The 27457-nt window shown below is 31.6% G+C and overlaps 2 pseudogenes; both read right to left on the reverse strand.

Annotated features, from left to right (window-relative positions):
- Positions 1-10875: 10875 nt before the first annotated feature.
- Positions 10876-16796, reverse strand: LOC114389900 (annotated as a pseudogene).
- A 5824-nt stretch (positions 16797-22620) lies between these two features.
- Positions 22621-27322, reverse strand: LOC114389901 (annotated as a pseudogene).
- Between the last annotated feature and the right edge of the window lie 135 nt (positions 27323-27457).

A 27457-nucleotide genomic window follows, 5' to 3' on the forward strand; every position in this document is an offset into this window, starting at 1 on the left:
TAAATAGATTTTAGCATCTTCCATATTAGTTACTCATAAGTCATATTTTGATAAAACTAATCAACACCTATATTATCAATTTGAGTCCTTATTCTTGAATGTGAGGACATGTTAACGTATTTTCCCATGTAAAACATGGCTTCACCATTATTCGACACTTATTTTTATATTTTTAAAAATTCTTAAATTATTAATTGTTTTCAAATTATCCTTTTGCACTAAGAAAAATTTCCTCTCAAATCTCAACTTTAATTTTGTTTAAAATTACATCTTCCTCGTACTAAAATTTCCTTTTGCATTTTAAATCTCAAATATTTACACTCTCAAATTAATTATAGAAAACCATTTTAGAAAGTGTAATTTTTAAGATAATTTTTCAGGAAACCATATTAACAAATAAACATTCTAAGACGATTTTATGAAAAATCGTATTTAAATCCTGATGTTTTTTTAACATTATTTAAATAAAAAGTCAAAGATTCTAAAACAGTTTCTATAAAAATCGGTGTAGAAACCTAGATTCTAAGATGGTTTAAAAACTATCATAGAAAGTGTTAAATAATCATCTTTGAAAGATTTTTTTGTAGTAGTGGTTGATCAAACCTATGCATGAATTCAAGCAAAAAAGTAAAAAATGATTGGATAAACTGAGAATAGATCAAGAATTGAAAAATCACATACTCTGAAATCTACTCCATTCAAATCCAACATCTTCAAGTTAGTTACAATGGACCATAGCTTGATCCATGAAAATATCACAAAATATGGATCCAAAACTAGAAATGGAAAAGAGAGAGAAGGGGAAATCATAGCCTTTTCTTTGAACAATTGAAAACAATGGCAAAAGTTTCAAAAATTTGTAACAAAGGCTCGTTTAATGAGAGCTACTATTATCTTTTTTTTTGCACATCAACAACTCGTTATAGCAAGGAAAATTCTTGCTACAATGCTTCAACATTCCTTGCAAAACACTTTTTTTTTTGAATTTTCATGCTCTCTGGACCCAATCTCGTTGTGGAGAGAGGTTCACTCATTGTGGCAAGTTCTTGCTTGTGTTTTTGGTCTCAGACTGAGGATTTGCTATGGTGAGTTTTTACATTCTTTTACTTGATCTTTGGTCCTTGTTCGTTGGCGACGGCTCAGCTCGCTATGGCAAGTTAAGGTCTACAACTCTTCTTTCCTTTTTCCTCAAAAATTTCCTTATAACATCTAAAATTCACACAAAAACATTCAAAACTCTCTTTTTATTTCCTAAACTACTTTATGCAATTTTATATACAAAAGCAAAGATTTATTAACAAAAATCTTAAAAATGCTTCCAAAAATTTCAAGTTGTGCTCCCAAAAAACAACTCAAGCACATTGATCAAGTTGTGAACTTGGAAGGTGTTTGAAAAATTCATCTTACTTATAGAACTAACATGAAAAGTGTGAGACTTGTGGGCACAACTGCCACTGGAAGTCTAGCAAAAATAAAGTGCAAGATCCTCCTTGAGAAGATGAAGAAGGACAAATTGATGCTTCAAAGAAAGAAATGGAAATTTATTAACGAGAATTTAGTAATCAATGAAAAGCATTTGTTTTAGAACATTTTTTGGTTTAAACTACAAGTATCTCCTCCATTGAAGACAATATATTTGAAACTGATAAGACAATTATGAACATCAAAATTATTAGTAACTTATGCCATATAGAGGGTACAACAAATTGTAAAATGGGGTGAGTATGCAACATATATATGCAAAAAAAAAAACTGTTATGAAAAAATTTGAGATGTCTAGAAATTTGAGATGGTGAATTCAGATTTTACAGTTAAAAAATTATTATTATAATTTAAACCGTCCAAAAAGAATTAAACAAGCCAACTGAGTTACATGACAATTTTTGTTTTGTATCTTGTTTTTTGAATCATGTATATCATAAATAAAAAAATGTGAAATTACAGGCATATTCTTTTTAATTTATAATAATTCATTTAGTGTAGTGGGTGCGCTCCAACACCATTGGGATTCTAGTGCAATATTAGTAGGGGTGGTAATAGGCCAGGCTAGGCCAGACTTTAAAAGGCCTGAGCCTAGCCTACGATGAATTTTTGAGACCTCAGCCTGGCCTATAACCTATCAAAGGCTTTTATTTTGGCTTGGCCTGCCCTTTTTAAAAGCCTAATCTGTCCTGATAGCCTTTTTGAAAACCTTCTTCACGTTAAATCTTTAATATTCCTTTGCTATGGAGTAGGGACGTAATAGGAAAGTTAAAGGAAAAAGAAACGTTAACTAGGAAAGCCAATAAAAATAATGAGGAATATAAAAGGGCATGACTCATACCTAAATTGTAATTAAAGTCTTACTTGATTATAAGAATGAAAGTTATGGAGTAGTAATGTGTACACTACTAGAAAAGCGATTATCTACAACGCTGTTTCTAAGACGGTTCTGAAGGACCGTCTTAGAATAGGAGGCGGTGGCAATTTTGTAATTTTGGAAAGAAATAATGTTTTTTATGTCACATTCTAAGGCGGTTAGAAAGAACCGTCTTAGAATGTAAGGTAATGGTACTTTTGTAATTAAGATTAATAAGCCAACGACGGCTATTGCGTAAGCCCATCTTAGTTTAATTGCGTCTTATACTCTGGCCCTGCTTTTAAACACTTAGACGCTTGACATTCTTCTGCCCTAGCTTACGATAGTGAAGTGAGTGAGCGAGCAAATGAGCTTCCGCAGCCACTTACCCACTCCACCGTCGCCGTCCTCCGGGCTCCGGGGCCGGAGCCCCTCACCTACCTGGATGACTTCCCCCGCCCCGATCCCAACCACGACGAGACGATCCTTGTGATCCCCCGCGCCGCCTCCGGCAAGAACATCTCTGCCAAGGAACGTCGCGCCGGGCAGCTTCGGAGCATCGTGTTTGAGCAAGAAGACGGCCAACACGGTGGCAAGAAGTGCCTCATCTATCCTCCTTGTCGTCTATTTGAACCTCTTTTTCTTCTATTCTTTCCTTCTTTTCCATAAATGTTCATTGTTTTGTAATCACTGTGTTTTTTTTTTTTTGGTTTAAGCTTTTGTGGCGAAGTTAGTGGCGAGAGAGGACGACGTTAGGGAATGCGCAACCACTGTTCAGGCTGCCAATTCTTATGTTCCGTCCGGGATTAGATTTTCTCGCCCCGTTTTTCACCATGACGGTATGCAATCTTCTTCCCCTGTTCTCTTGATTTTACTCTCGCACTGCTAAACACACAATCTAAACTCAATCCTTAGATATAGGCTCATCATAATCCTGATTTTACAAAACGACATTTACTTTAATCTAATTTTTTATGCTAAAAATTAGGGGACTAATATGAGAATTTTGTAAACGACTAAAATGACCTACACTTGCAATCTCGGAACTAGAATGAGAGTTTACTCCGATTTTCTATTATGTGTTATGTTGGAAGGGTCATGGCCCGTGGCTTACTTTACTGATGCTTTCGACTTGGCAAGTTCAAAAGGAGGGGGTGGGAGTGGGAACATTTCTGCCTTGCTGAGTAGTGTTCCGCGGGATGTTAATATGCAACTGTTACACGTAACCTCAGGTAACGAATCTTATAGATAGTGTGATTATAGATGATGTTGACTGCTGAGTAAGAAGGGATAGTCTTTAATGAAATTTTTTGCTTATACATCATGTGATCCTTCCCCACACATGCATCAACTGATTAATTGCACAGCTCAAATTGAAGGGTTCAACACTAATGAAACCTACTGCTAGTCTATTGGCTAAGCAAAATCAGCCCTATCCAATTGTTAGCTCAAGGTGATTATCGGAGAAACTTGTCCTCTGTCATGGTTCAAGGCATGAATTATTAGTGAAAATCAAACAGTCTTGCAACGCTTGATTAGTTGGCAAACATTTTTTGAATTGAATCATGTCAGTGCATTCTACCATAAGATATATGTTTGCTCTGCATGGTGCATTGATTTAAATGCTTTCTTTCTTGGATGGTTACTCTGTTCTTTATGAAATCATGAATTCTTATTAAGTAGGATTGCCGGAGTATTACTACATTTATTCCCTACTTTTTCTCTTTGGTGCTATGATGTTTTATGGTTGTATCTAGTTTTCTAATCCTTGGATGCCGAGAAAACTGTTTTTTCTTGTATATCTACAACTCAACTATTCCATTGTCCTCAGGTTTCAGAAACTACAAGATCACAACAATTTAATGGATCATAGATTATAGGTTATTAGAAGTAAATTTGCCCCCATGTTTGGCTGGTAGCATGGAAGTACTTGAAACCATGAACTGAGAATTTAAATGTGTATTTACTATTGATGGCATTCCATTTATTTTTAGACTGGGTAATTGGATTGCTTACTGTATCTTGTCTATGATAGGTTGGTGATGTGAAGCAGAAAGTTAATTTTGTCCACAAGGCGCCTAAGAAGGTAAGGGTTGTAATGCAGACTGCTTGAGTAGATTGTACTTGCCATTTGCCAAATATATTGTTCATATGACTTTTATGATGCTCATATTCTGTACCATATATATATTTTTGCCCACCTTTGTTGTTCATGATTGCTTTCCCTAATTGATTTTTGTAAACAAATGAAAAGAAATTTCATCCTTATTGTTTTCATGATACAACACTGTTGTTATGAGTGGAAATATATCAAATAATGGCCAAGGAGGGTACTCTTGATAAGTATTTAATTACAAATTTGAATAGCAATATAAAAAAAATTGTTAAATTACTTTGGGCAAAGGGTCATATTTAATTAGGGATAGGGAATAGGTTCACACGATGGTGTGCTATATATTTGCATATTCTTGCAGGTTGCAACTGTTGATCAAAATTCTGGACATTCCAAGCTGAAGATTACTATCCCTAGAGAGCCTTGACCTAGAAACGGCTCACAGAGCACAAAGGATTAGGTTTGTTATTCTAGTGTAGTAAAACCTTAACGAAGGTGACTTTTGTTCAAACATGATTCTTCTTCCTCACAATTGAAGTCAACATATTATACTTGTGCTTCCCAAACCTAAAGCTGTTGCAGAGGCAGAAGTTGTGACAGTGGCTGCCCCCATATTCAGAGCACGACCGTTAAACAGAAAAGTCAGTACTCTCTGTTTTTAGAATTTGTTTTGTTAGGTTAATCTTATCGTTATCTTTTACATCCTTTCCCCTTACTAATTATGCTCATAACCTAGATTCTAAATGCTCCTTCGTTGCCACTTTCCAAGAGGAGCACTCCACGATTGCCAGAATTTCAAGTAAGCTCTTGAGTCTTGACACTTGTTTTCATAAGAATTGAACCACAATGATTAACCAGACGTACCATATATATCTTGAAGCTCATGTTCTTTTATGTCATCTTAGGAATTTCATCTCAAGACACAAGAGAGGGCCATGCAGCATACATCTGCGACTTCAACGTCTTCACTTCACTGCAATGATTCTGATAAGGTTAATTTAATTCACACAATTTTAAGTAGTAATATTAATGTCTCTTCACATAGTTTTATTCTGTCAATGCCATTCATTTTTCTTGTACCGATATATGAATTACATTGGTTATGAAATTTCTGAAGTTGTACTGCTTTTGACCTGCATTTTCTTGCTTTAATTTGTTGTTACAAGATATATATGATTAGTGATCTCCGGGGAACTGAAGTTTGCTGGTTGCAGGATTTGGACAAACATAGAGCTATTTCTGTTCAAGAAAATAGAATCAGGGATTTGAGAAGGTAGCAAATGTGATGATAAATGTTAGAATTAACATTCTATTTCCATAAATCATGAAACAATGGTACTAGCTTCAAAATACTCCATTTGCATAGGCGCCTCCTCGTGTAATTGGTAAGCATGCAAAATTCATTATTTCAATAATACAATTGTTTATGCCTACCAATATTTTTTATTTCATATGTCAATTTTTATTTTTTATTTTACTTAAAATCCCATTTTATGCTAAAAGTTGTTTGATAATTTTTTAAAAGAATATTAATTTTATTTGAAATTAGTTATCTCATCTAATGAAAATATAATTTTATAAAAAATGTGTAAAATAAATTTATAGATTAATTTTAATGATAATTAAAGTACAGGTATTTAAAAATTTTAATTTTTAGACATGCCCAAAATTTATAGATTAATTCTAATGTATATCAATAGTGATTTGAAATAATATTTTTTTACTGCAGTTTAAATTAATATATATTGATTATAAGTGTTTTTGCCAAAAGGAAGCACCGCACAGGATTTAAGTTCAATTATCATTGATATATTTTTGTAAGATAATTATACTAAAAATTGTCAATGATAGCCTTGTTTTTGCCAAAAGGAAGCACCGCACAGGATTTAAGTTCCAATTTAAAACACTTTTCATGAAAGTTACCTATTTTTCAAGATAAAACGTAGAAGGAATTGAGCTATATTATTACATTATAATTAATGATGGGCAATTTCAATATTAAAGTATATTAAAACTATTTTTCTCATTCCCCTCTCATACTATTTTTTCCTTTATGTTTAGACAGCGCCCTGGACCATTTTATGACTTCGTAGGGACAAGACTAACTAGTGTGAAGATCAAGGGACTGAACAGTGGGACAATAGACTTGTCTTCGTATGTCTGGACTTACAAGGTATTAGTAGAGCAGTAATATTTTAAAATGCTTTTTATTTTGGTAAAAAGTATAATTAACTAGTCTACCTATGAACATTATTTTAGCTAAATCATTTTTTATATTTTTCTTTTTACTTATTTTCTCTATCTTCATTTCAATTCAATTCATCCCATATTTTGTGTTGAATTCTGAATAAAACAATAATTTTAATTTTATTCTTTGATATTTTGATTTAGTCTATAGTAAATTAGTAAATTTTCTATATGTTCCTTGACAAATTATCGGATTTCATTGTTAATAATCACAACATGATTTTTGTATACTTGCTTAACCATAGCGTGTCATTTATTTATGTGGCTTTCTTATCTAATCTCGAAACAAATAGATTATAATATATAAATATAATAATTTTATAATATTATTTCCTATACGTGATTTTAGGTATTTGATAATATTTTTATAATATTATTTCCTATAATATTACTTCCCCTCTAAGAGTAATTAAGATTATAATATATAAATATAATATTATTTTCTAATTACAATAAGTATGTTTTAATTAAGGTAATTAAGATTATTTTAAATTTTTTATTATAATAAAATTATACGGAAACTTTTTATATTTTTAATTCATAGAATTATTTAAATATAATAATTGAGGTAATTTGAATAATTATATATTCTGATTTGAAATAATTAAATTAATTATTTATCACATGGCCAACTCTTTGTAGACTCGAGAATCCCTTCCACCAAATTCCATGCTCAAACCCCAGTTAAAACGTATTCCACATGCAATTTTATTTGCTAACATTTGCATATGCATAATAATATATATAATGGCATAGGGGATTGATACGGGATAAATACATAGACAAAACATTGGTAGAATTGTTAGATCATGTGCCCTTGCCAAGGTGCACCTCTAAATTGTTAATATTTATCCAGATTTTCTTTAGTACTCTAATATTCTCTAGTGTCTCCTTGAATATATATATATATATATATATATATATATATATATATATATATATATATATATATATATATATATATTCAGTCTGTTCTGCACGTTTTGAAGCAATTTCAAAGCAAAATGATGTTTAGGAACAATTCCATTTTCTGCTTCTATTATGATTCTTCTCTAGTCATTTTCCAAAAATAGTGTTATTTGTTATGAAATTTTTGCTTCATGTTTATGTTACACCTGCCTCTTACCTTAATGGGCCATATGACAAATTGGGGCATTAATACTAGTGACATTTTGGGTCATTTTTTGTTTTAAAAAAAATCTGTCAAAGAGACTCGGCAGAAACAAATTAATTGATTGGTGATATCTATTGTTATAAATAGGAAATCAAGAGAGGGAATCATGACCAAATACAATTTTTATTTAAGGTTGGATTAAATTAAGACAGGGCATGCTAGTTACTATTTTTGTTTTGTCATTGTTGAATCATATTATGGTCCATAGTTATGATAGGGGACCATAGATGAAAAGTTGCATTTTTTGATAGTGTTAAAACAAAAATAGAATTTCAAGTTCTAACAGAATGCTTGTATTTGTCGGAGTCAACAAAACAAACAACTAACGGTATCTAGTATCTAATATGCTTGCTAAAGTTGGTAGCATGCTATGCCATTTAGTGGTGAACTTGCTAGATATTTTGAAAGTCAAACCTAAAAACACCAATCAAAAGTCATTGCTCAATTTGGTTAAAGTGTGGAAAGGAGTATATGCTGATGGTTAACCATTTAGTTTGCTTATATTAGAGTAGACCATGATGATACCATAATCATACATAAAATCCACTCAATTTTAAGCATGCTGCTCTAGCTAGCGATATGAAGGGCTATAAAATCTGAAGCTATATTTAATTTATCTTTAGCTTAAACAAGAGAAAAATTGAACATAACTTAAGAATTAGTTACTTTTATATTTTCCTTCTAGAGATGATTATGCACTGCAATGATTAAAACTCCTTATGTAGATCACATTTTGTTATTTCTAATTACTGTTGAATCTGATGTTTATGGAACATCTTCTGCCAAGTGACGATAGAAGTTTAAGGAGGACTAAAAGGGGTTAGCCTTGTAGGAAATGTCTTTATTAGCTGCATTTTGTTGCTATATTGATGCTATAAAACATTATTGTTTTCAGGTATATCTTTGACTTGCAAAGAAGGAAGTAGAAGAATTGAAGAACATAAGTAAGCATGATGTTGTTCAATGGTACAAGACTTAAAACCATCATCTCCAAAGTGTTGACAACTACTTATTCGGCTATGGGATTGCAACACAAACTTGAAAGAAGCTGAACCACTACCCAAATCTGTGCAGGTAATTATAGATCTAGCAGCTTTTAAGATACAATCCAAGTTTTATTCAAGTTTTTGTTAACTTTCAAGATGTCGTTCGTTCAAACGTTGAAATTTAGATAACTAGAACTAGAGACGGTTATTATATTGTTTGTAGGTAAATGATTTTATTTATTTTGAAAATGAAAATGATTATGATTGTTTTGGTTTCCATCAATGTTGAAAATGATTAAAGATACAATAGAGCAAAAACAAATATAAACAAAAAAAATCCAAAAAAATAAATAAATTTGTGAATACTACGACAGTTATTATATATCCGTCTTAGTATGTTTGATTTACTATGCCGGTTATATAATAACCGTCATAGAAGGCCATTTCAAAAAAAAAAAGCAAATGAATACTACGACGGTTATTAGATGACCGTCTTAGTATATTGGACATACTATGATGGTTGTGCAATGACCGTCATAGAAAGTCATTGTCTACAGACACATACAAAGGCGGTTCTTCATAACCCGTCGTAGTAGGTGAAATATTCTAAGACGGTTATACGACAACCGTCATAAAAAGTAGTGTCACAGTACAGACATATTAAAATGGTTAAGCAAGAAACCGTTGTAGATTGATTTGACATACTACGACGGTTATATGTCAACCGTTTTAGAAAGTAAATTATACAACAATGGTTTTAAAACCTATTTTTGTAACTTTTTTTTACCATTTATGATGCCTTATTTTACGACAGTTCAAAACCGTTGTAAAATATGTAATTTAACCGACTTAAAAAATAGTTTTTCTAGTAGTGGTAATCAAAGTCTGTTAGTTTAAAAAAAATAATTGTACCCAAAAAATAATATAAGTATATATTGGTACCCAAAAAATAATACAAGTATATATGCATATATATATGTCGACCTATCAGGTTTATAAGACTTTTTAATAAGCATAAGCCTAGTCTATTTAATTTAATAGGCTTTTAAAAGAGTTTGAGCCTAACATTTTAATTAAATAGGTCAGTCCAAACCAGACTTTATGTAAGTCAGGTCGTAGGCCCCTGTAGGCCGATCTGACCTATTCCCACCCCTAAATATTAGTGACCATGACCAACACACCATGGCAGAATGTCGATCACTTCGTTATCTCTTCTCTGTGTATTTTTAAGAATTTTGTCCCGTCTATTTTCCCTTATTTTGTGCTGCCCACTGACTATTATTTAAAATAAGCACACTGGCCAAATGATTTTGTGTTGTCTAATCCTCTAAAGTTTAGAGGATCAAATGCACCCTAAAGGACCAAGGTAATGTGAAAAAATAAAGAGGCATTGACCACTCAAGATCAATAATGGCTGTCCTGATTTAGTGGCACTAATTATTTATTTGAATTATTTTAAGACATACATAAAATAATTAATTTTTTTCACATATAAAATCACCTATTATTAGTAACTAATAATAATAACAACTAAATAACAAAAATAAAACTTAAATATTTTTTATCTTTCAAATTTGAGGTAAATTTATTTTCGATTCTTTAAATTTAAAAATGATTTTTTTAAGAAATAGCATAAACCAATCTCACTCAAATAGCATAAACCAATATTCCACTCATAGTGCTAATTTGTATATTAATACGAGCCAAGCACTAAAAACGAGGGTTGTTACAAAAATAACACACAAGAGTACCCTTTTTAACACAAAATTAATTTCCTTAGGTTGTTATAACCAGAAAAAGAAAAAGAAAATTGTGACTGGTGATCCAGTCACCGTTTAAATTTTTGCAATTCAGTCTGCATTTCTCTTTGACAAGTTTGCAATGCAGCGACTTACCTGGTAATTAAGAACGAAACTATGCAAGTGTTCTTCATGCTTACGGATTTGAAATAAATTAAACCATCTTGTGCCACCCGTCTATGGTTCTTTCAATTATAAATTTTTGAACCCAAGAGAAATTAACCACCAACATTCCGAGGAACTACATAACCTGAGTTATCAAGAATCTTGTTAACAGGTATTCGTCGATAATACCTTAAGCCATCAAATAGAATATGTAGCTTGAGTTTCCGGGTTTCTTATCTCGTGCTCTTAGAAAGCTTATACAAATACCTTAAGCCATTATGTTGCTTGGGTTTCCCGGTGTCTTGTAGTTAGGCTGCTCCTATAAAGCTTAAGGTAATGTGTACATCTGAAGCAAAGTAGGTCGTTGGGCAGATTCTTAATTAAATTGTTGATAATCCAAATCTTTAAGATCGTTGAGGTGCCCAATGGGTGAGTTCAATATTATTTCCATTACAGGGTGTGTTATCTTTTGCAACCTGCTTATTTCTATTGAAGAAGGTAGTGAAGGATCTGAGCAGCCCTCAATGAGAAGGTAGTCATGACATTTTATGTGAATCTCATTTGCAATGCTCATGAGTTCTTTGCACCCAGCAGATGAAAGCAACGCATCTTGATTTTCTGGTGACCGAAAAGGTGCAGGGTTTGGTGACATGGAAAGCTCAGCCTCAGCAGGTGTTGGGAGATTAAATTTGAGAAATGGTAGAGGAGACATCCTTTTTAAAGTGTCCACTTCCAAAGGTAAATTTGTAATTTGAGACACGTCTATTTGCATGGCCTCCACCTTATCAGTTCCCTGAAAAATTCTAAAAAACATTACAAAATTGAAATTTAAAAATAATCCATGGATACTAATTAATGCTACTACTTCCGATCCTTTTTATAATCTTATTTCTTATAAAAAGGATTAGAGGAAGTATTTTATACATGAAAAAAAGATAAATATGATACATGATACAAGAGTGGGATAGAATAAAATAATAAGTAATCATGTAGTGTTTGATATGTAAAAAGAATTGTTTATGTATCATGATTCCATTAAAGTTTTCAACTAAAAACACTTGTGAGGAAATATAGTTTATTGTTCTCTTACCAGGTTATAACTCAATGCATCATTAACTTCTTCACTATCCCTCAATCGACTGCGTCTTCCTGGACATTCAATAGATTCTTGAGGACTATTTTGCAACCCATTTCTCGTATCAAGTCATGCATTTGTATTATATTATCTGATGATATTGTTATCAGAGCTTTTTGTTGCAGAACATGTATTCCACTAGCTCCATAAAAACCTGAAGCATCTAGAAATGCTGCCTCCTCTACTTCATCCAGTCCATCATAACTGAATCTTAACACACTTTGAATTTCCTTATTGGGATACTTCTTGATTTTGGGTAATGCACACTTTCATGTGTCAACACTTTTGGAATGGAAATATGAACCTAAAACCTTTAAAGCTAATGGACTGCCCTGGGCAATTTCAACTACCTCTCTTCAGATACCTTTTCATATCCCATTATCCCATTTTGGGCTGGCTTTCATTGAACGCGTTTAAGCAGTAGAGTTTGAGGGAATATTGAGTGTCCATTTCCTTGACCTTATGGATTTGAGTTTGAGGAACTCCTCCGCTTGTAAGTACATGCTTATCTCTACTTGTTATGATGACTCTACTCCCTGCACCAAACCAAATTGGTTCTCCAACCAGAGATTTTAATTGTTCCGAAGTATTCACATCATCAAGAACAACCAAAACTTTTTTCCCACCTATCCTTATGCCAACATACTGTTTGTGCGGCTTGTATTGGGATTGTCTTCCTCCAATAGTTCAGATATAAGTTTTTCTCTTAACAGACTCGGTCCACGTTGTTCCAATTCTTTTCTTATGTTCAAGAAGTAGCAACTATCATATTAAGCACAATATTTGTTAAATATAGCACGCACAATTGTAGTCTTACCTATGCCGCCCATGCCCCAAATTCTAAAAAGAACTTCACTTGATTCCATTTTTAATTAGGATTGAATCTGCTCAACATTTTCATCAATTCCAACAAAACTAGTTGATTCACTTGGGCAAATCTTGCTCAACTTTTTTGAAATTAATCTTTTCCGTGATTTTATCGACAAGATCAGATTCATCTCTAGCATATAGAAGAAGGAAAAAATTACCTAAAAAAGAGAATTGATAAAACAAGACAAAAGAATAAAAGACATAGTAAAAACAAGAAATATTTTATATAGACCATCACTTAATGAATTAACTCCAATCCTCCGGAATAATATCTGTAGCTCTAAGATGCTAGTCTAAAACTGTTGCCGAGTTTGGAATAAAATAATACAAAGACAAAAGCTAACATTTATGTTAAATTAAAGCAGTCAGCTTATGTTACACTCCTTTCTCTTCTTATCTCTTTTATAAATGTATGAACACTTAAATTTGTACAGTTGCTCTACAAAAATAATTTCTCATCTATAAGTAATTGGTAAAAAGACACATCAAAGGTGTATTCAAATAGAATAGAAAAGAAAACTTATAATATTCTGTTGGATAATGGAACCTAGCTTTAGAGGCCCAGATGTCCGCAGAGGTCTGCTTAGCCATTTGAAAAATGAATTATGTAGCAAACAGATTGATGCCTACGTGGATGAGAGACTTGAAAGAGGTCATAACCATTAACATCGTGAACTGAATCCAAGGCACTGTCTTGTTCAATTTGTGAAATTCACCATGTGCGAAGGCAATAGTTGTGGCGGAAGCGTACGAGCTATCAAAGAGCGAACGTCAGACATAAATTAAGTCAATGAACTCTGTAAAACTACAAAAAAATATCATAAAACTTCTTTTATTATTTTCAAACTTAGAGAAAAACGATTTGAAAACCAAGTAAAAAGCAAACTCAACCAAGTAAAAACAATTGTTGTGGGATTATGGCTATGATCACATATCTGTTGAAACGGACTCCAAGGTAGCCATTGCGTTGATTAATAATGGGTTTGTGGCAACTCGTGCTTACTTTTGTCTTATTGAAATGGACTCGAAGATAGTCACTATTGTCCCTCAATGTGTAATTCCTGATAAATATGCCCCTGAAAAATGAAAATACAAAATTTAATCCCTGAAAGTGTAAAAATGCGACAAATATACCTTGCCGTTAACTTCCAAACCATCACTGTTAATAAGGTCGCCTACATGGCACAGAAAGATAAATTTTTCACTGAAATGATTGCCAATGTGGATTGCCAGCATAGAAGCATATTTGTCATAATATTTTTTTAATTTTTCGTCTTTCGACTCCGCTGACAAATGCGTCCCTAAAAAATGAAAATACAAAATTTAGTCCCTGAATGAAAGTATAAAAAGTATGACAAATATATCTGGATGTTAATAATAGATTGTAACTTATTATTATTAGTACTTATGCAATATATTTTTGAATTGTCTTTTAATATATACATTATTATTATTTTGATTTCCTCGTCAAATCTTAATCTTTACCGTTAAAAAAACTTTATCTTATATTATATAATTTTATCAAATTTCTACTAAATTTCTCACTTTTAATCTTTAAAATTATTCTATATCCCAATTCCAACTTAAGTACTCTAATATTTAGATTGAAATTAATATGTCAAGTGTTTCGAGTAAAAAAATACAACGAGCCGCATGACCAAATTTATTTTTAAAAGAAAGTCTCTAAAAATTTAAACTAGATAGAACTATTTTTTTTTTTTAAAAGAAAGTCTCTAAAAATTTAAACTAGATAAAACTAAAGTAAAATTATAAGTCTTTTTCCTTAATCAATAAAATGTATATATATATATATATATATATATATATATATATATATATATATATATATATATATATATATATATATATATATCTCAAATATGAAAGAATCCTGTGGATAAACCTTATGTACTTCCACTCAAGACAACACTTATTATACATAATATGAATGAAATGAAAAACAGTTACTAACAAATAAAGAACCCAAATAAATTTAAATAAAAAATATAATAATGCTCAAACTAAAACAGATGATAACTTAAAAAAAACTAGTACAAAGATTTATTACTTGCGGAACGTAGAGTTGTATCTCTCGCTGATTTAGAGGCTGCAACGACCTTACATTTCATTTGACATATTATGGAAGAACACATAATAAAGATTAATACTTAATTGAAGAAACAAAAAATTCAAGAAATAAAAGACTTTCATTTTTTTAAATGATAACTCAATTGATTAAATTTTGTGAGACTTTTTTTTTTAAATTCCACTTTAGTTTTATCTAGTTTAAATTTTGTGAGACTTTTTTTTTAAAAAAAAATAGTTGATTAATTTTTTTTTCTAAAATAAATAAATTTGGTCTCACAGCCGATTGTGTTTTTTCTACTCAAACCTCTCGATATATTATTTTCAATCTAAATATAATTGAAATTGAGATATGAAATAATTTTAAAGATTAAAAATGAGAAATTTAGTAGAAATTTGATAAAATTATAAGATATAAGATAAAGTTTTTTTTAACGGTAAAAATTAAGGTTTGACAAGAAAATCAAAATAATAAAAATATATATATTAAAAGGCAATTTAAAAAATATATTACATAAGTACTAAACAAACATGAGCATTAAATTATAAACACATAATAATAATAATAATAATAATAATAATAATAATAATAATAATAATAATCATTAGTCACAATCTATTATTAATATTCAGATATATTTGTTGCACTTTTATACTTTTGGGGACTAAATTTTGTATTGTCATCTTCTAGGGATGCATTTGTCAGCGGAGTGAAAAGATGAAAAGTAAAAAACTACTATGACAAATATGCCCTTATGCTGGCAATCTACGTTGGGCATCATTTCAGTGACAAATTTGTCCTTCTGAGCCATGTAGGCGACTTTATTAACGGTGACAGACGAAAGTTAACGGCAGGACGTATTTTTCATACTTTTTACACTTTCAGGGACTAAATTTTGTATTTTCATCTTTTAGGGGCGCATTTATCAGCGAATTACACATTGAGGGACAAAAGTGACTATTAACCCAAAAAAGAATTATGTCGCAAACAGATTGATGCCTACGTGGATGAGAGACTTGAAAGAGGTCATAACCATTAACATCGTGAACTGAATCCAAGGCACCGTCTTGTTCAATTTGTGAAATTCACCATGTGCGAAGGCAATAGCTGTGGCAGAAGCGTACGTGCTACCAAAGAGCGAACGTCAGACATAAATTAAGTGAATGAACTCTGTAAAACTACAAAACAGTATCATAAAACTTCTTTTATTGTTTTCAAACTTAGAGAAAAACGATTTGAAAACCAAGTAAAAAGCAAACTCAACCAAGTAAAAACAATTGTTGTGGCTAGGGATTATGGCTTTGATCACATATATGTTGATATAGACTCGAAGGTAGCCATTGCGTTGATTAATAATTGGTTTGTGGCAATTCGTGCTTGCTTTTGTCTTGTTCAAGACATATTGAGATACATAGGGAATGGAGTCATAGTTTTATTCTCATCTCGCATACTTTTAGAGAAAGGAACGAGGTTGCAGCCTCTTTGGCTAAATTTGAATTGGTCTGGTGGAGGATTCATGTTTGAATTTCCTCTCGACTTTTTATCGTTTAATCTTTTGGCAGATTCTACTAATGTAATTTTCCTTAGAGTGCATTTGGATGAAGAATTTTAACTGAGGAAAGTAATTTATCAAAGAATTTAAATTTCTGTAATCTAAAATTCATTGTTTGGATGATTTTTTACGAAGAATTTAAATTTTTGGAATTTTAAAACAGAATTTTAAACAACTAAAAATATGAAATTTCAATTTCCTTATAAAAGGTGAGAAGTTGAAATTCTCTTCTTGATAGAAGAATCTTCTAAAACATTCTCATATTTCCTTTATAACCTTCATCCTCTCTTCCACCCGAAAAGTTTCTGAAATCCCATTCTCGAACTCGTGACTCTTCCCTCACGCTGATGATTCTCTTCTTCAAGAAATACCGTCTGAGCTCGTGGAGCATTGATTGAGTGTGGGTGTAGGGGGACACATAGAACTACACTTGCTAGTCAGGGGAGCAGCCATCATTATCCATTGTGTGGCTGAGGTGCTCGCCGATGCGGAGAGCCTGAGTCATGTCTTGCGTTGTTGATTGAATGTTGTGGTCGGGTGTGATGGGGTACACCGTCGTGTCCTGATTCCCCTGCAACTTCCTATGCCGCATTAGTGTTCTTCTCTTTGGAAGCACACCAACCATATTTTCTCTTTTCTTTGCCTTCATTTTCTTTCACCCTCACAATTTAATTTTTATTATCCAAACACAAAATTTTGAAAATAAAAGAATTTCAATTGAAGTATTTAAAATTCTTAGAATTTAAAATTTTTCAGAATTTTAAATTTCCTCATCCAAACACACTCTTAGAGATTTTTGCTTAAGGGGTTTTTCCCTTCTATTCACCAAATAAAAATAATAGTTTTAAATTTATTGAGAGATCAAAACATATTTTATTCTTTTCCTTTTTAACTTTTATATTTCTCTTATTTACTTTCTTAATCTATCTTTTTCTGATTATGATTGTTTACCGGTTGGATTGCAACAAGTTTAGTTAAACATGTTATTCATTCTGAATAAAAATTTATGGGTTGGGTTTGTGTAATTTTCTTGTGAGAACTAATCCAAAGCAACTCAATCATAAACCGTTTTAGTCAAGTTGAGTTAATTGGGTCTAAATATTTGTAAAATATTTTTTTAAAATTTTATAATAATTTATTTTTACTTAAAGTTTTGTAAGTATATAATGATTAAATACACTTAAAAAGATCAAATTGTGACAATATTTGACTAATAGAAATAATAATTTCAATGTTAATATGACATTTTTATTTTAGATAGAAATTAAATATTGTATTAGTATGAGAAAATATAAAATAAATCAAGACAAAAATAAAAATAAAAACTTAAAGAAGAAAAAAAATCATGAGTATCTGATTTAATTTAACAAGGTATTTGAGCTAAAAATTAATGTGTTTTATATTTAATAATTAATTTATATATAATAATAAATTTAATTATATAATATGAGTCGGGTTGGGTCGAATTCAAAAAATAAAACCCATTATCCAACCAATTTATAATTGGATCTAAATTAGATTGAGTTGAATTTTATCCAAACATTTTAAAGATTCAATGGGATGTAATTAAATCCGATTATGTCACGGATATACCCAGATCCTTAAAGATTGCTAATTCTGAAGTTATGCCCTCATTGTCCTTCCAAATTTTCTTAAAATTGTGTTCGTTAATTTGACACTTATAAAGGGTTGGAGTCTGTTACCAATATTTATAATATTATTAAAAATTATTAATTTTATATGGATTAGATTAAATGTATTTCATTCTTTTTTTTTTGCCAAAATCATTATGTTAATTGTTTACTATAAGTATCTAAATTTTGTATTTTTTTTCTAATAGGTTTTTTCTTCGTTTTTTATCCCTGATAAAACAATAATTTTATTTTTGGTCCTTGACATTTTTTTAGTTCTTGAGAATTAAATTTTTTTATATTTGCTCTCTGATAAATATTTTTATTTGTTATTAGTCTTTTAGTTCCTGATAAAATAACAAATTTTGTGTCTGCTTCTTTGATAGATGTTTTTTCATGTTATTGGTATTTTTCAAAAGACTAATAAAAAAACAAAATTTATCAGGGACAAATGTAAAAAAATTATCAGGGAATTTTTCATGAACTAAAAAAAATATTAAGGACCAAAAATAAAATTATTGTTTTATTAGGAACTCAATGCAAAAAAAATTATCAGGGAGTAAACACAAAATTAGAGTATTTACTAGGGATCGAAAACCTACTTTAGCCTTAGTATTATATACAACTCTGACTGTTTTGTTGTCCTTGTTAGCAATTTTATCATTCAAGTGTATAAATATATCAGAGGGCATCTAATTAAGTTAACATAACATACACATCAAATTTCAACCAAGTGATTGAGCTCAAATGGTTAATATGTCGAAGTTAAGCATGAATCATTCTGGTATTACCTGAGTTTGATCCTTAGTGGAATTCTTGAAGGTTAGGTTTTACTTACCTCATGGCCAAATTCTAGATTAACTAGGATCTGTTTATAACACCCTTCTACCCCAAGACACATACATTTGTAATATTTTCTAAATGCATTCGCAGCAGAATTTAATTAAAAGGATGTATTGATTTTTTTTTTAAAAAAAATTATTTCGTGGTAAGAGTATTACATGCCAAATATTTGTAAGCTTAAAGAAAACAGATCAATAAAAAATGTAACTTCATGTTAAACAAATCTTGGCGCTCCAAAGTCCCTACAAATCATATTAAAGAAAATATGCCAAAAAACTACTCATTAATTTAATCATTGGATAAACCTCTCAATGTTACATTTTTTCAAAGCATCCATAACCCTAAAATTAATAGTAATATAAAATGGAGACCTAAGCCTCTCATGTAACATTATCCTCAAAATCTTACAGAGACTCACCTGTAAGGGTGACATTCAACCTAAATACAAACAAGACAAACAGACAAAGAGTGAGATACATCTCACAATAAATTTAAAACATTAAGGAAATCATAAAGATATAAGATACATTTATAAACAATTATGTAGCACAAGCATGCTTCATCTAAATCAAACATTCCATACACAAAGTCACACACAAAATGCGATGCTCATTAGACCTGTGGACCCGTATGCATGTGGTACCATTTTGGAAAACACTATGAATGTAGCCCATGAGTCCATGTAATCCACAAATTACCACACAATGGGCAACCCAACATTATCATTCTCATCGAGATGACACCGTCGGTGACGTGTTAGGGTGTTTTGGCCTTGCAAGGATACTCAATACACGTGATTAGCATGAGCTTAAAGGAGATTCTAAACCATCGCATACCTAAGGTCAGAGTCATACGTCAACTCATTCATGACCTCCTTGGTTAGGTTCATAAATGTATTTCACTTTAAAACACATGTACAACATGCTGCATGGTTCATAAACAGTACGCACATGGTTTATTTTTGAATTCCCTTGGAGATTCTTATCCCGCAGGGATTAGGTTCTCCTAACATTTTTCCCAATATATACGCATATCATGGCATATTACTTTCACATATACTCGTGGACATCATGCATTTAGTCACAATATCAATCATGGACACATTCACTCATTTACACAACAATATCATCACATTACTTCATTTGTTAAATCTTAAGTATAAACATCATGCATCGTACTACCCCTCATTATGATATCAATATTACATACTCATTTTCCTCCTATGTTACTATGATTTTCCTAGAGTATAATTATCTTGTCTAGAGTTGTACTAATCCTATTAAGTTGGTACTTATCTCGTTAGAAAGATAAGATAGTTATCTAAAACTCCTATGTTGACCTCAAAATCCCTTTCAATCGTTTAGGAACCTAAAATTACGAAATATACAAACTGACTGCATAATTCTGACAACTTAACCTAATTTACTCACTAAAATTGTAACATTTGGAGTTATATGAATCTTTTTTGAGAGAAATCAAATCCCTTAACTAGATAACATCCAGGGATACAACTCTTGTGAAGAACACAAAGTCTAATCCTATAATTTAAGTACACGTTTTGGTGTTCTAAGTTAACATTTTCTATCAGAAAATCGGCACGTGTGTGCAACATCAATTATCAAATTCAATTTTAAGAATATCAAAATGCAAAACATCAAAAAATTTGACATTCACATTCACCCAAATCATAGCAAAACAAAGTGCTTTAGGTTATTCACAACCCTTCCATGAAAATAAACTTGTTATAATCATAAACCTAAGATCATACAATCTACTTGTGGCTCATTACATATCATACAACAAAAGAAAAAGAGAGAACTCACTCCCCCTAATCTCAAATGAAGCAATTCCTCAACAAAGAAAAGGAAGACAATCTTGTAACCACTTCCAAGAATGCATTGACCCAATGGCTTCGTCCACCACGATCTCCATGACGACTCTTACTATGACAAAAACTTTGTTGTAATTTAAAACACAATCTCAAGCCGTCTAAATTTCTCGAGTTTGAAAACTCAAATGAAAATATAAAAATATTGACTGAGGTGCTCCGCACCAAACTTAAGCCCACTTAATTAATTCTTCGGTGCGTATAAAACTTGTTGGTCTCTTCTATATATAGAGGAAAAAATAAGTTCGTGAGGTTATTTTGCCCAATGAGGGACTTTGGAGCTGATTTTCTCTAAGATAGAAGATGACTTTGGTTTTTAATTAAGGTGTATGCATGAATTGTAGCATTTTCAGCAGGTTTTCCAATGACGCAAAAAACATCTCAAACGGACAACTATAACTCAAGATATGACATGGTCTATCTAGGTTGTCATCATAAAACTAACACTAAATTAGACAACTTTTCAAGCATTTTAACTATGAGAAGTTAATATAATACTCTTCTAACACCAAATAACATATAATATAATAAAGACGACCACAACAACAACAACAACAATAATATACACACGTGTATAGGAACACACACTATCACAATACAAGTACATGCTTAGCACAAAAAAAGACATCTAAATTCCAAGCTTGTTTTTCAATCCTATTGAATCACCGTGTAGCAAATGGATTGTGTCATTGCATTTTTTTACACAAGGAACAACTTAATAGTTAAAATTTTGGCTTAAATATATTTTTTGTCCCTACCATTTAGCGTATTTTTTGTTTTTGTCCCTGCAAATTTATTCTTTTTCATTTTAGTCCTTACAAAATATGTTTATTTTGTAAAAAAATTGTTTTGAATAGTAAAAAATACCTTGAACAATGAAAAAATATTATCTAAAGCGTTTTAAGGACGAAAAAAATATTTTGCAAGGACTTAAATAAAAAAATACAAAAACAAAAATAAACAAAATGTTAAATTCTAAGAATAAAAAATGTATTTAAACCTAAAATTTTTTAAATGAAATTTTGACAAACCTTCACAATCACACCATGGGGTTATCATAACTCATAATATTTCAAAATCATGCATATCAACATATTAGTGGGTGTAAACACCTTTAAATTTCCCGCGTTGGTCGATCAGGGAGAAGCCATAAAAAATAAGTCTGCCATTTGCCTTTAATAAAAGAAGGGATCGGGGATGGAGATCAAGTAAATCTGTCCAATCAAGAACATTTTTAATGATATTGATATAAATAATTGAATTTTTGTCACCTTTATCTTAAAAAATTTAATTAATTTTCTTGTTGCAATGGATATTTTTATTAATAATTTGTTTAACTCACTAATATTATATTTGTCTCTCCTATATTTAATATAAATTTAAACAACATATGAATAATAGTTGTTTATATAAACTAATTTCTTTAATTTTAAGTAACTCAAAATCATATGTAGCACATCAAAATAACATTTATTTGTTAAGCAACTGCCATTGTTAATGTTCTATAAAAAAAAAAAATTTTGCTTTCTAAGAAGTTGCAAGAAAGTAGGTGAGGATCATTTTTAGCATCCCTAGTGATTGTTTGACTGGGATATTCTGACTTCCCTCCCAACAAATCCCAAAACATTGAATTTTTACACCCCTTTTGTGGTTTTCATTGTACATCTGGCTACAGACAGTTGGCAAGCATATATTTTTTTTAAAGAGACAAGCATATGTTTTGATTAACAAACAATTATATATATATATTTTTTAATATTGGCATAGTTCCCAAGATGGGTGTAATCCAAAGTTATAGATGCACAAATTTTAAACCACAAGTTCACGTAAACAAAAAAGTTTGATATTTTACCTCAGGAAATCTGCGTGATAAAGTGCTCATCTGTTTCTTCTGGAATCAAACTTGCATTGAAGGCACCAGGCAACGACTGAAAGTGAGATACTCAACAATATTGATTGTCCTTATATGTGTATATGAATGGGGTCCTTTAATATAATTCAACAAAATTCTCATGTAAAATATCTCTCTTGTACCAGGTGGGACAAAGTGTAGCCTACCAACAAAGAAGCCTTTCTTTTGGGGAACCCATTGTTGTTCCGTATCCTTCTAAACAAACTTCAAAAAGGAAATTGACTGTAAGTCAAATTGTGTGCTTCAAGATATTTTTGTTTGCTTCCATATCCGTGCCAAAAATTTGGTAGTTTGAGCAGTAGGTTTATGGAGCACTTTGTGAATAGGATCATCATCAACATAGATAACATAGATAACAGTTTGTTTCCTCCATTTGAGGTACAATAAAATGTTGCAGTGAATCTGTCATGTCCTATGTTGATAAACTTAAACAAATACTTTATAGCATGAGTCTGGTTACACTACTCAACATTAATGTTGGCATTAAACATAAAAAATAGTTGTCTATTGTGTGAAACAACACATCTATTATCTATATAGAATTCTCCCTTTTTAGTTTTTATTCTAGTGTCTCTCCTCTTGTAGATAGGATACCCATCTCGTTCTATGGTAGTGCACTAATTAAACTTTTTTGGAAAATACTTTGTGCACCTTCACTTTTGCATGTGAGGTGATTTGTAATTTTGAGTTCCACAGGGGCCGTGAATCATAAAACAAGCAACTACTTTAAATAATTCAGGATCATTGGTTGCCTTAGGTATATCTATAGATATAATTTTATCAATGTCATCTGGATGAACATGTCTTGAATCAGCAAGCATAAATAGAAAAATGTGCACCTAAGGAATGCCTTTCTTTTGGAATTCAACTATGTATATAATTGTTAAAATAAGGAAATAACAAACAAATGAATTTCAAAAAATGGAATAATATTAAAGTTATATATTTTAAATGAGAATAAATTGTTTGTTATCTGCTTTGACTTTTCCAAAAAAAATTCCTCTTTTTCATCTCTCTAATGAGATGATCTGTCTAGTTTGATCTTGAATATCCGACAAAGCAAATCAAGCTTGTCTTTTGGTTTAAGTTTGTGCTTTGTCCCAAATGTAGACAGTTCCAACCATTTGTGATTGCATACGAATATGATAAATAAAGTTGGATAACCAGCATAGGAAAATTGTTGTAGCATCTTGATAATTCTGAATAATGTATCTTACTCCTCCTACAAAAGATAAAGGTAAAACAATTATTTTTCCTAATGTTGCAAGATTCATTTCACCTCTTAGAACTACTTCATTAAGTAACTTGTAAATTTAGATCTCAATTCTTTTTGGTGATTTCTTACCCATTTCAAGCTGGATGACTTTATAGTGCTATATGCATCTACCAGAAACTGCTGAAAGAGACGCCTAGCAAATAGTAATGTTGAGTTTTGTAGTGTTCTATGTTGGATCCTATAAGCAAACCATTCTTTCCGTGTTACTCTTTGTCTCTTTATGTGAGATTTAGTTGAATCTTCATTAAACTATATATCTTCTCTATATCCATCTTTTCCTCATGGAAAAAGGATAGAGTATTGCAATGGTAAATAAGTTGGCTCAAAAACTGATATTCGCACTACTACAAATAGCGCCTTTTAAGTCGGTCATATACGACATTCTAATACGATTTTGAACCGTCTTAGAAAGCGGCATCACAATATGGAACTGCGCTTACAACGACGGTTATTGAACCTTCATAGATAGTTGCATTTTCTAAGACGATTATTCAATAACCGTCTTAGAATGTTTCCTTTTCAAAGGTGATTTTCAACTCACCCGTCTTAAAATGTCGTCCGCAACATGCAAAATTTAAGACGATTATTTAATAACCGTCTTAGAAAATGCAACATTCTAAATCGGTTAGACACGAACCGTCGTAATATGTTTGAGAAACTAAGACGGTTATTCCAATAACCGTCTTAGAATAACTTTTTTGAGCTTGACTTTTTATAACGGTTTTTCTTATAACCGCCTTAGTTTCTATACCATTCTAGGACGGTTATTTAATAATCGTCTTAGATATTTTTTTTTGCTAATTTCTTTTTTTTTTTGTGTTCTTTTATGCTTTAAAAGCTCTTGCTTTTAATTACAACACACAATTTCAACAATTATAAAATAATTTAATTACATAGTAAACACACAATTTAAATAATTATAAAATCATTTAATTACATAGTACTCATAGAACCATTGTACAATTTCTAAGGTTCATGGCATGTATGTAATAAGTAATGGTTGAAACACTTTACAGCACATCAACATGTACAATAAATGATATTTTAAGAATGATATTATACCCAATAGTACAGTGTCCATGTCTATGCATCACATTGAGTATACCCTGATTCACTTATAGAGGAAACAAAGAAAGAAAAACAAAACATGGGAACAATAGAAGAGTAACTTTAAGGAGCTTGCTCACTTATTCCTGTGAAAATCCTCAAAAGACAACCCCCCCTCCAAAAAAAAAACCTTATGTGTAACCACTCACATGAAAGTCAACAAAACAACTCTACAAGATTGGAATGAAGAAACTTGTGACAAAAACTTTCACTTAATCCATAAACACCGGAACAAGAGTAACAACTATTTTTACACACACACAATGATCCTTAAAGTTAACTCCACTTTTTCTAGCCAAAGCATCTAAAATAATTAGACAACAAGGATTCAATAAAAACACTTCCAAATTCCAATTGCTTTACAAAAATGCCAGAAAGGCATTTCCAGAGCTTCAAAGCAGCTCCAAAAAATAAAGGTTGACTTTGTATGAGTACCAATAAACATAATACAGACAACAAGAGAAATTCAAACTAGTTACATAAGGCCTATGAATCTATAAAACATCATTTGTATCAACCCTATTAAGCACCTTAGTCCAAACAAAAGTATGTTCCTTAATAGGGGCATTGCCTAGCAAATAACTTAGATATATTGAAATTTTAAACAAATGGATTATGAAACAGAATCTGAAAGAAAAGTTAACATGACAGGTATAGGAAACATAAGAATAGAAGGATCAAATATTTTTAAATTTTAACAATAAGTTCCAAATGAATCACCATTATCATCAAGATCCTCAAGCTTAAGAAATTAATAATTTTATACTAAGTTAATGACATACTTCTGTAGCACTGTCAAGATTTGCTGAGTCTGATCCCTTTGGATTTCCAAATGGACGAATTTCATTTTCACGACCTCGCCACAAGTTAAGGCTAAGTTTGAATATTCAATAAACACTTGAAAAAAGAGACAATGAACCAAACTTCTTCCACAAGTTAAAATCAACTTATGCGTCTTAGTTATTAGACGAAAACTTGAGATGAAAGTTGAAATGAATAGGTTGATATTAACTTGAGATGAAAATTTAATTCATTTTACATTTGTAGATGTTCATTTGAAGTTGATCTAATTTATACAAGGTAACAACTTTAGAACTTGTCAATTCCAAGAAGGTGTCACTGGCATAAACAATAGGCATGTCTGGTAAATGCAGATTAGTTCTGCATGGAAACTCAAAATCATACAAACAACAAATTAAGGGTCTGCAAAAAAGCATAAAGCTTGCGGTAAAGTAATAACAAAACTAGACATTTCGAATAACTCACAATACAAAGCTTTGTTTGATTCTACCAAGAGAAATAATCAAGGATGTGCTTAAAAGACCTACATCAGGAATGTTGGACCTCTTTCTACACACCAATCTCCCCGTGGCCTCACTGTAATGGGTTAGCACATAAAATATACTGTCCATGGCAGTAACAACACTTCACTTCTCATCATCACTCGCCTCACACAACTCTTCTCTCTCCACTTCTGCATCCCACAAAGCTAAAAAATCAGTAGAACCCAAACACTAGGACAATTATTGGGAGACCAAAATGAACTATTACAATTCTGCATCAAATATCAAGTTTAAAATACATTTTAACTTTTTTTTTATTTAGCACAACCTAACATGATCAAAAAGCACATGTATCTACGTTGTCCTAAAATTATTTTTAATTATGCGACTAATTTAATTATTAGGGTTGCTAAAGCAATGCTTCAGTACGAAGCACTCACTTGACATGCATGAAAAAGTAAAGAAAAGGAAGGGAAAAAAAACAAAACAAAGAAATAAACCTCTGACATCAGGTTCGGGCACTTGTTCTAATGAACAAACGCGATCATCTCCGCCAACGAATCCACACACACTTCCTTCGACAACACTCAAACCCGAAATCCCTCACCCCGGACCCTTCCTTTTTCTGAAGTGGTACCTATACGGCAACAAAGTGCACGACAGATTTTGGGTAAAATGACCTGCGCGTTTCGCTCCTCTCTAACAACCTTGCGAATTTCAATTACGGATTTTGGGAATGTTAGTGGGCCCTGGAAGATGGCTGTGGGCCGACCCAGGACTTCGCGAAGGGAATAGCCCGTGAGCTTGAGGAAGCTTGGGCTGGCAAACACGATGGGGTGTCCCAGGATGGAGGGGTCGGTGACGGTGAAGCTGTCAGGCAATTCGTCAAGCAAGTCACGTGTGTGGCGCGTGTAGCGCGCGTCGAAGGAACGTTGAATTGTTGTTGAACCTAGCTCCAACTCCAGTTCCATCGGCATCGGCGTTGTTGGTGTTGTTATGTGTTCTTGTTCTAGAACCTTCTTTGATGATGATTCTTCTTCGACTTATCTGTAGAAGAACCTGCTGTCTCTCAGTGCCACGTGGCTCACACGAGCGTTGGTGTTGTCGAACCT

This window comes from Glycine soja, chromosome 16 (assembly GCF_004193775.1).
Source record: "Glycine soja cultivar W05 chromosome 16, ASM419377v2, whole genome shotgun sequence".
NCBI classification, from domain to species: Eukaryota; Viridiplantae; Streptophyta; class Magnoliopsida; order Fabales; family Fabaceae; genus Glycine; species Glycine soja.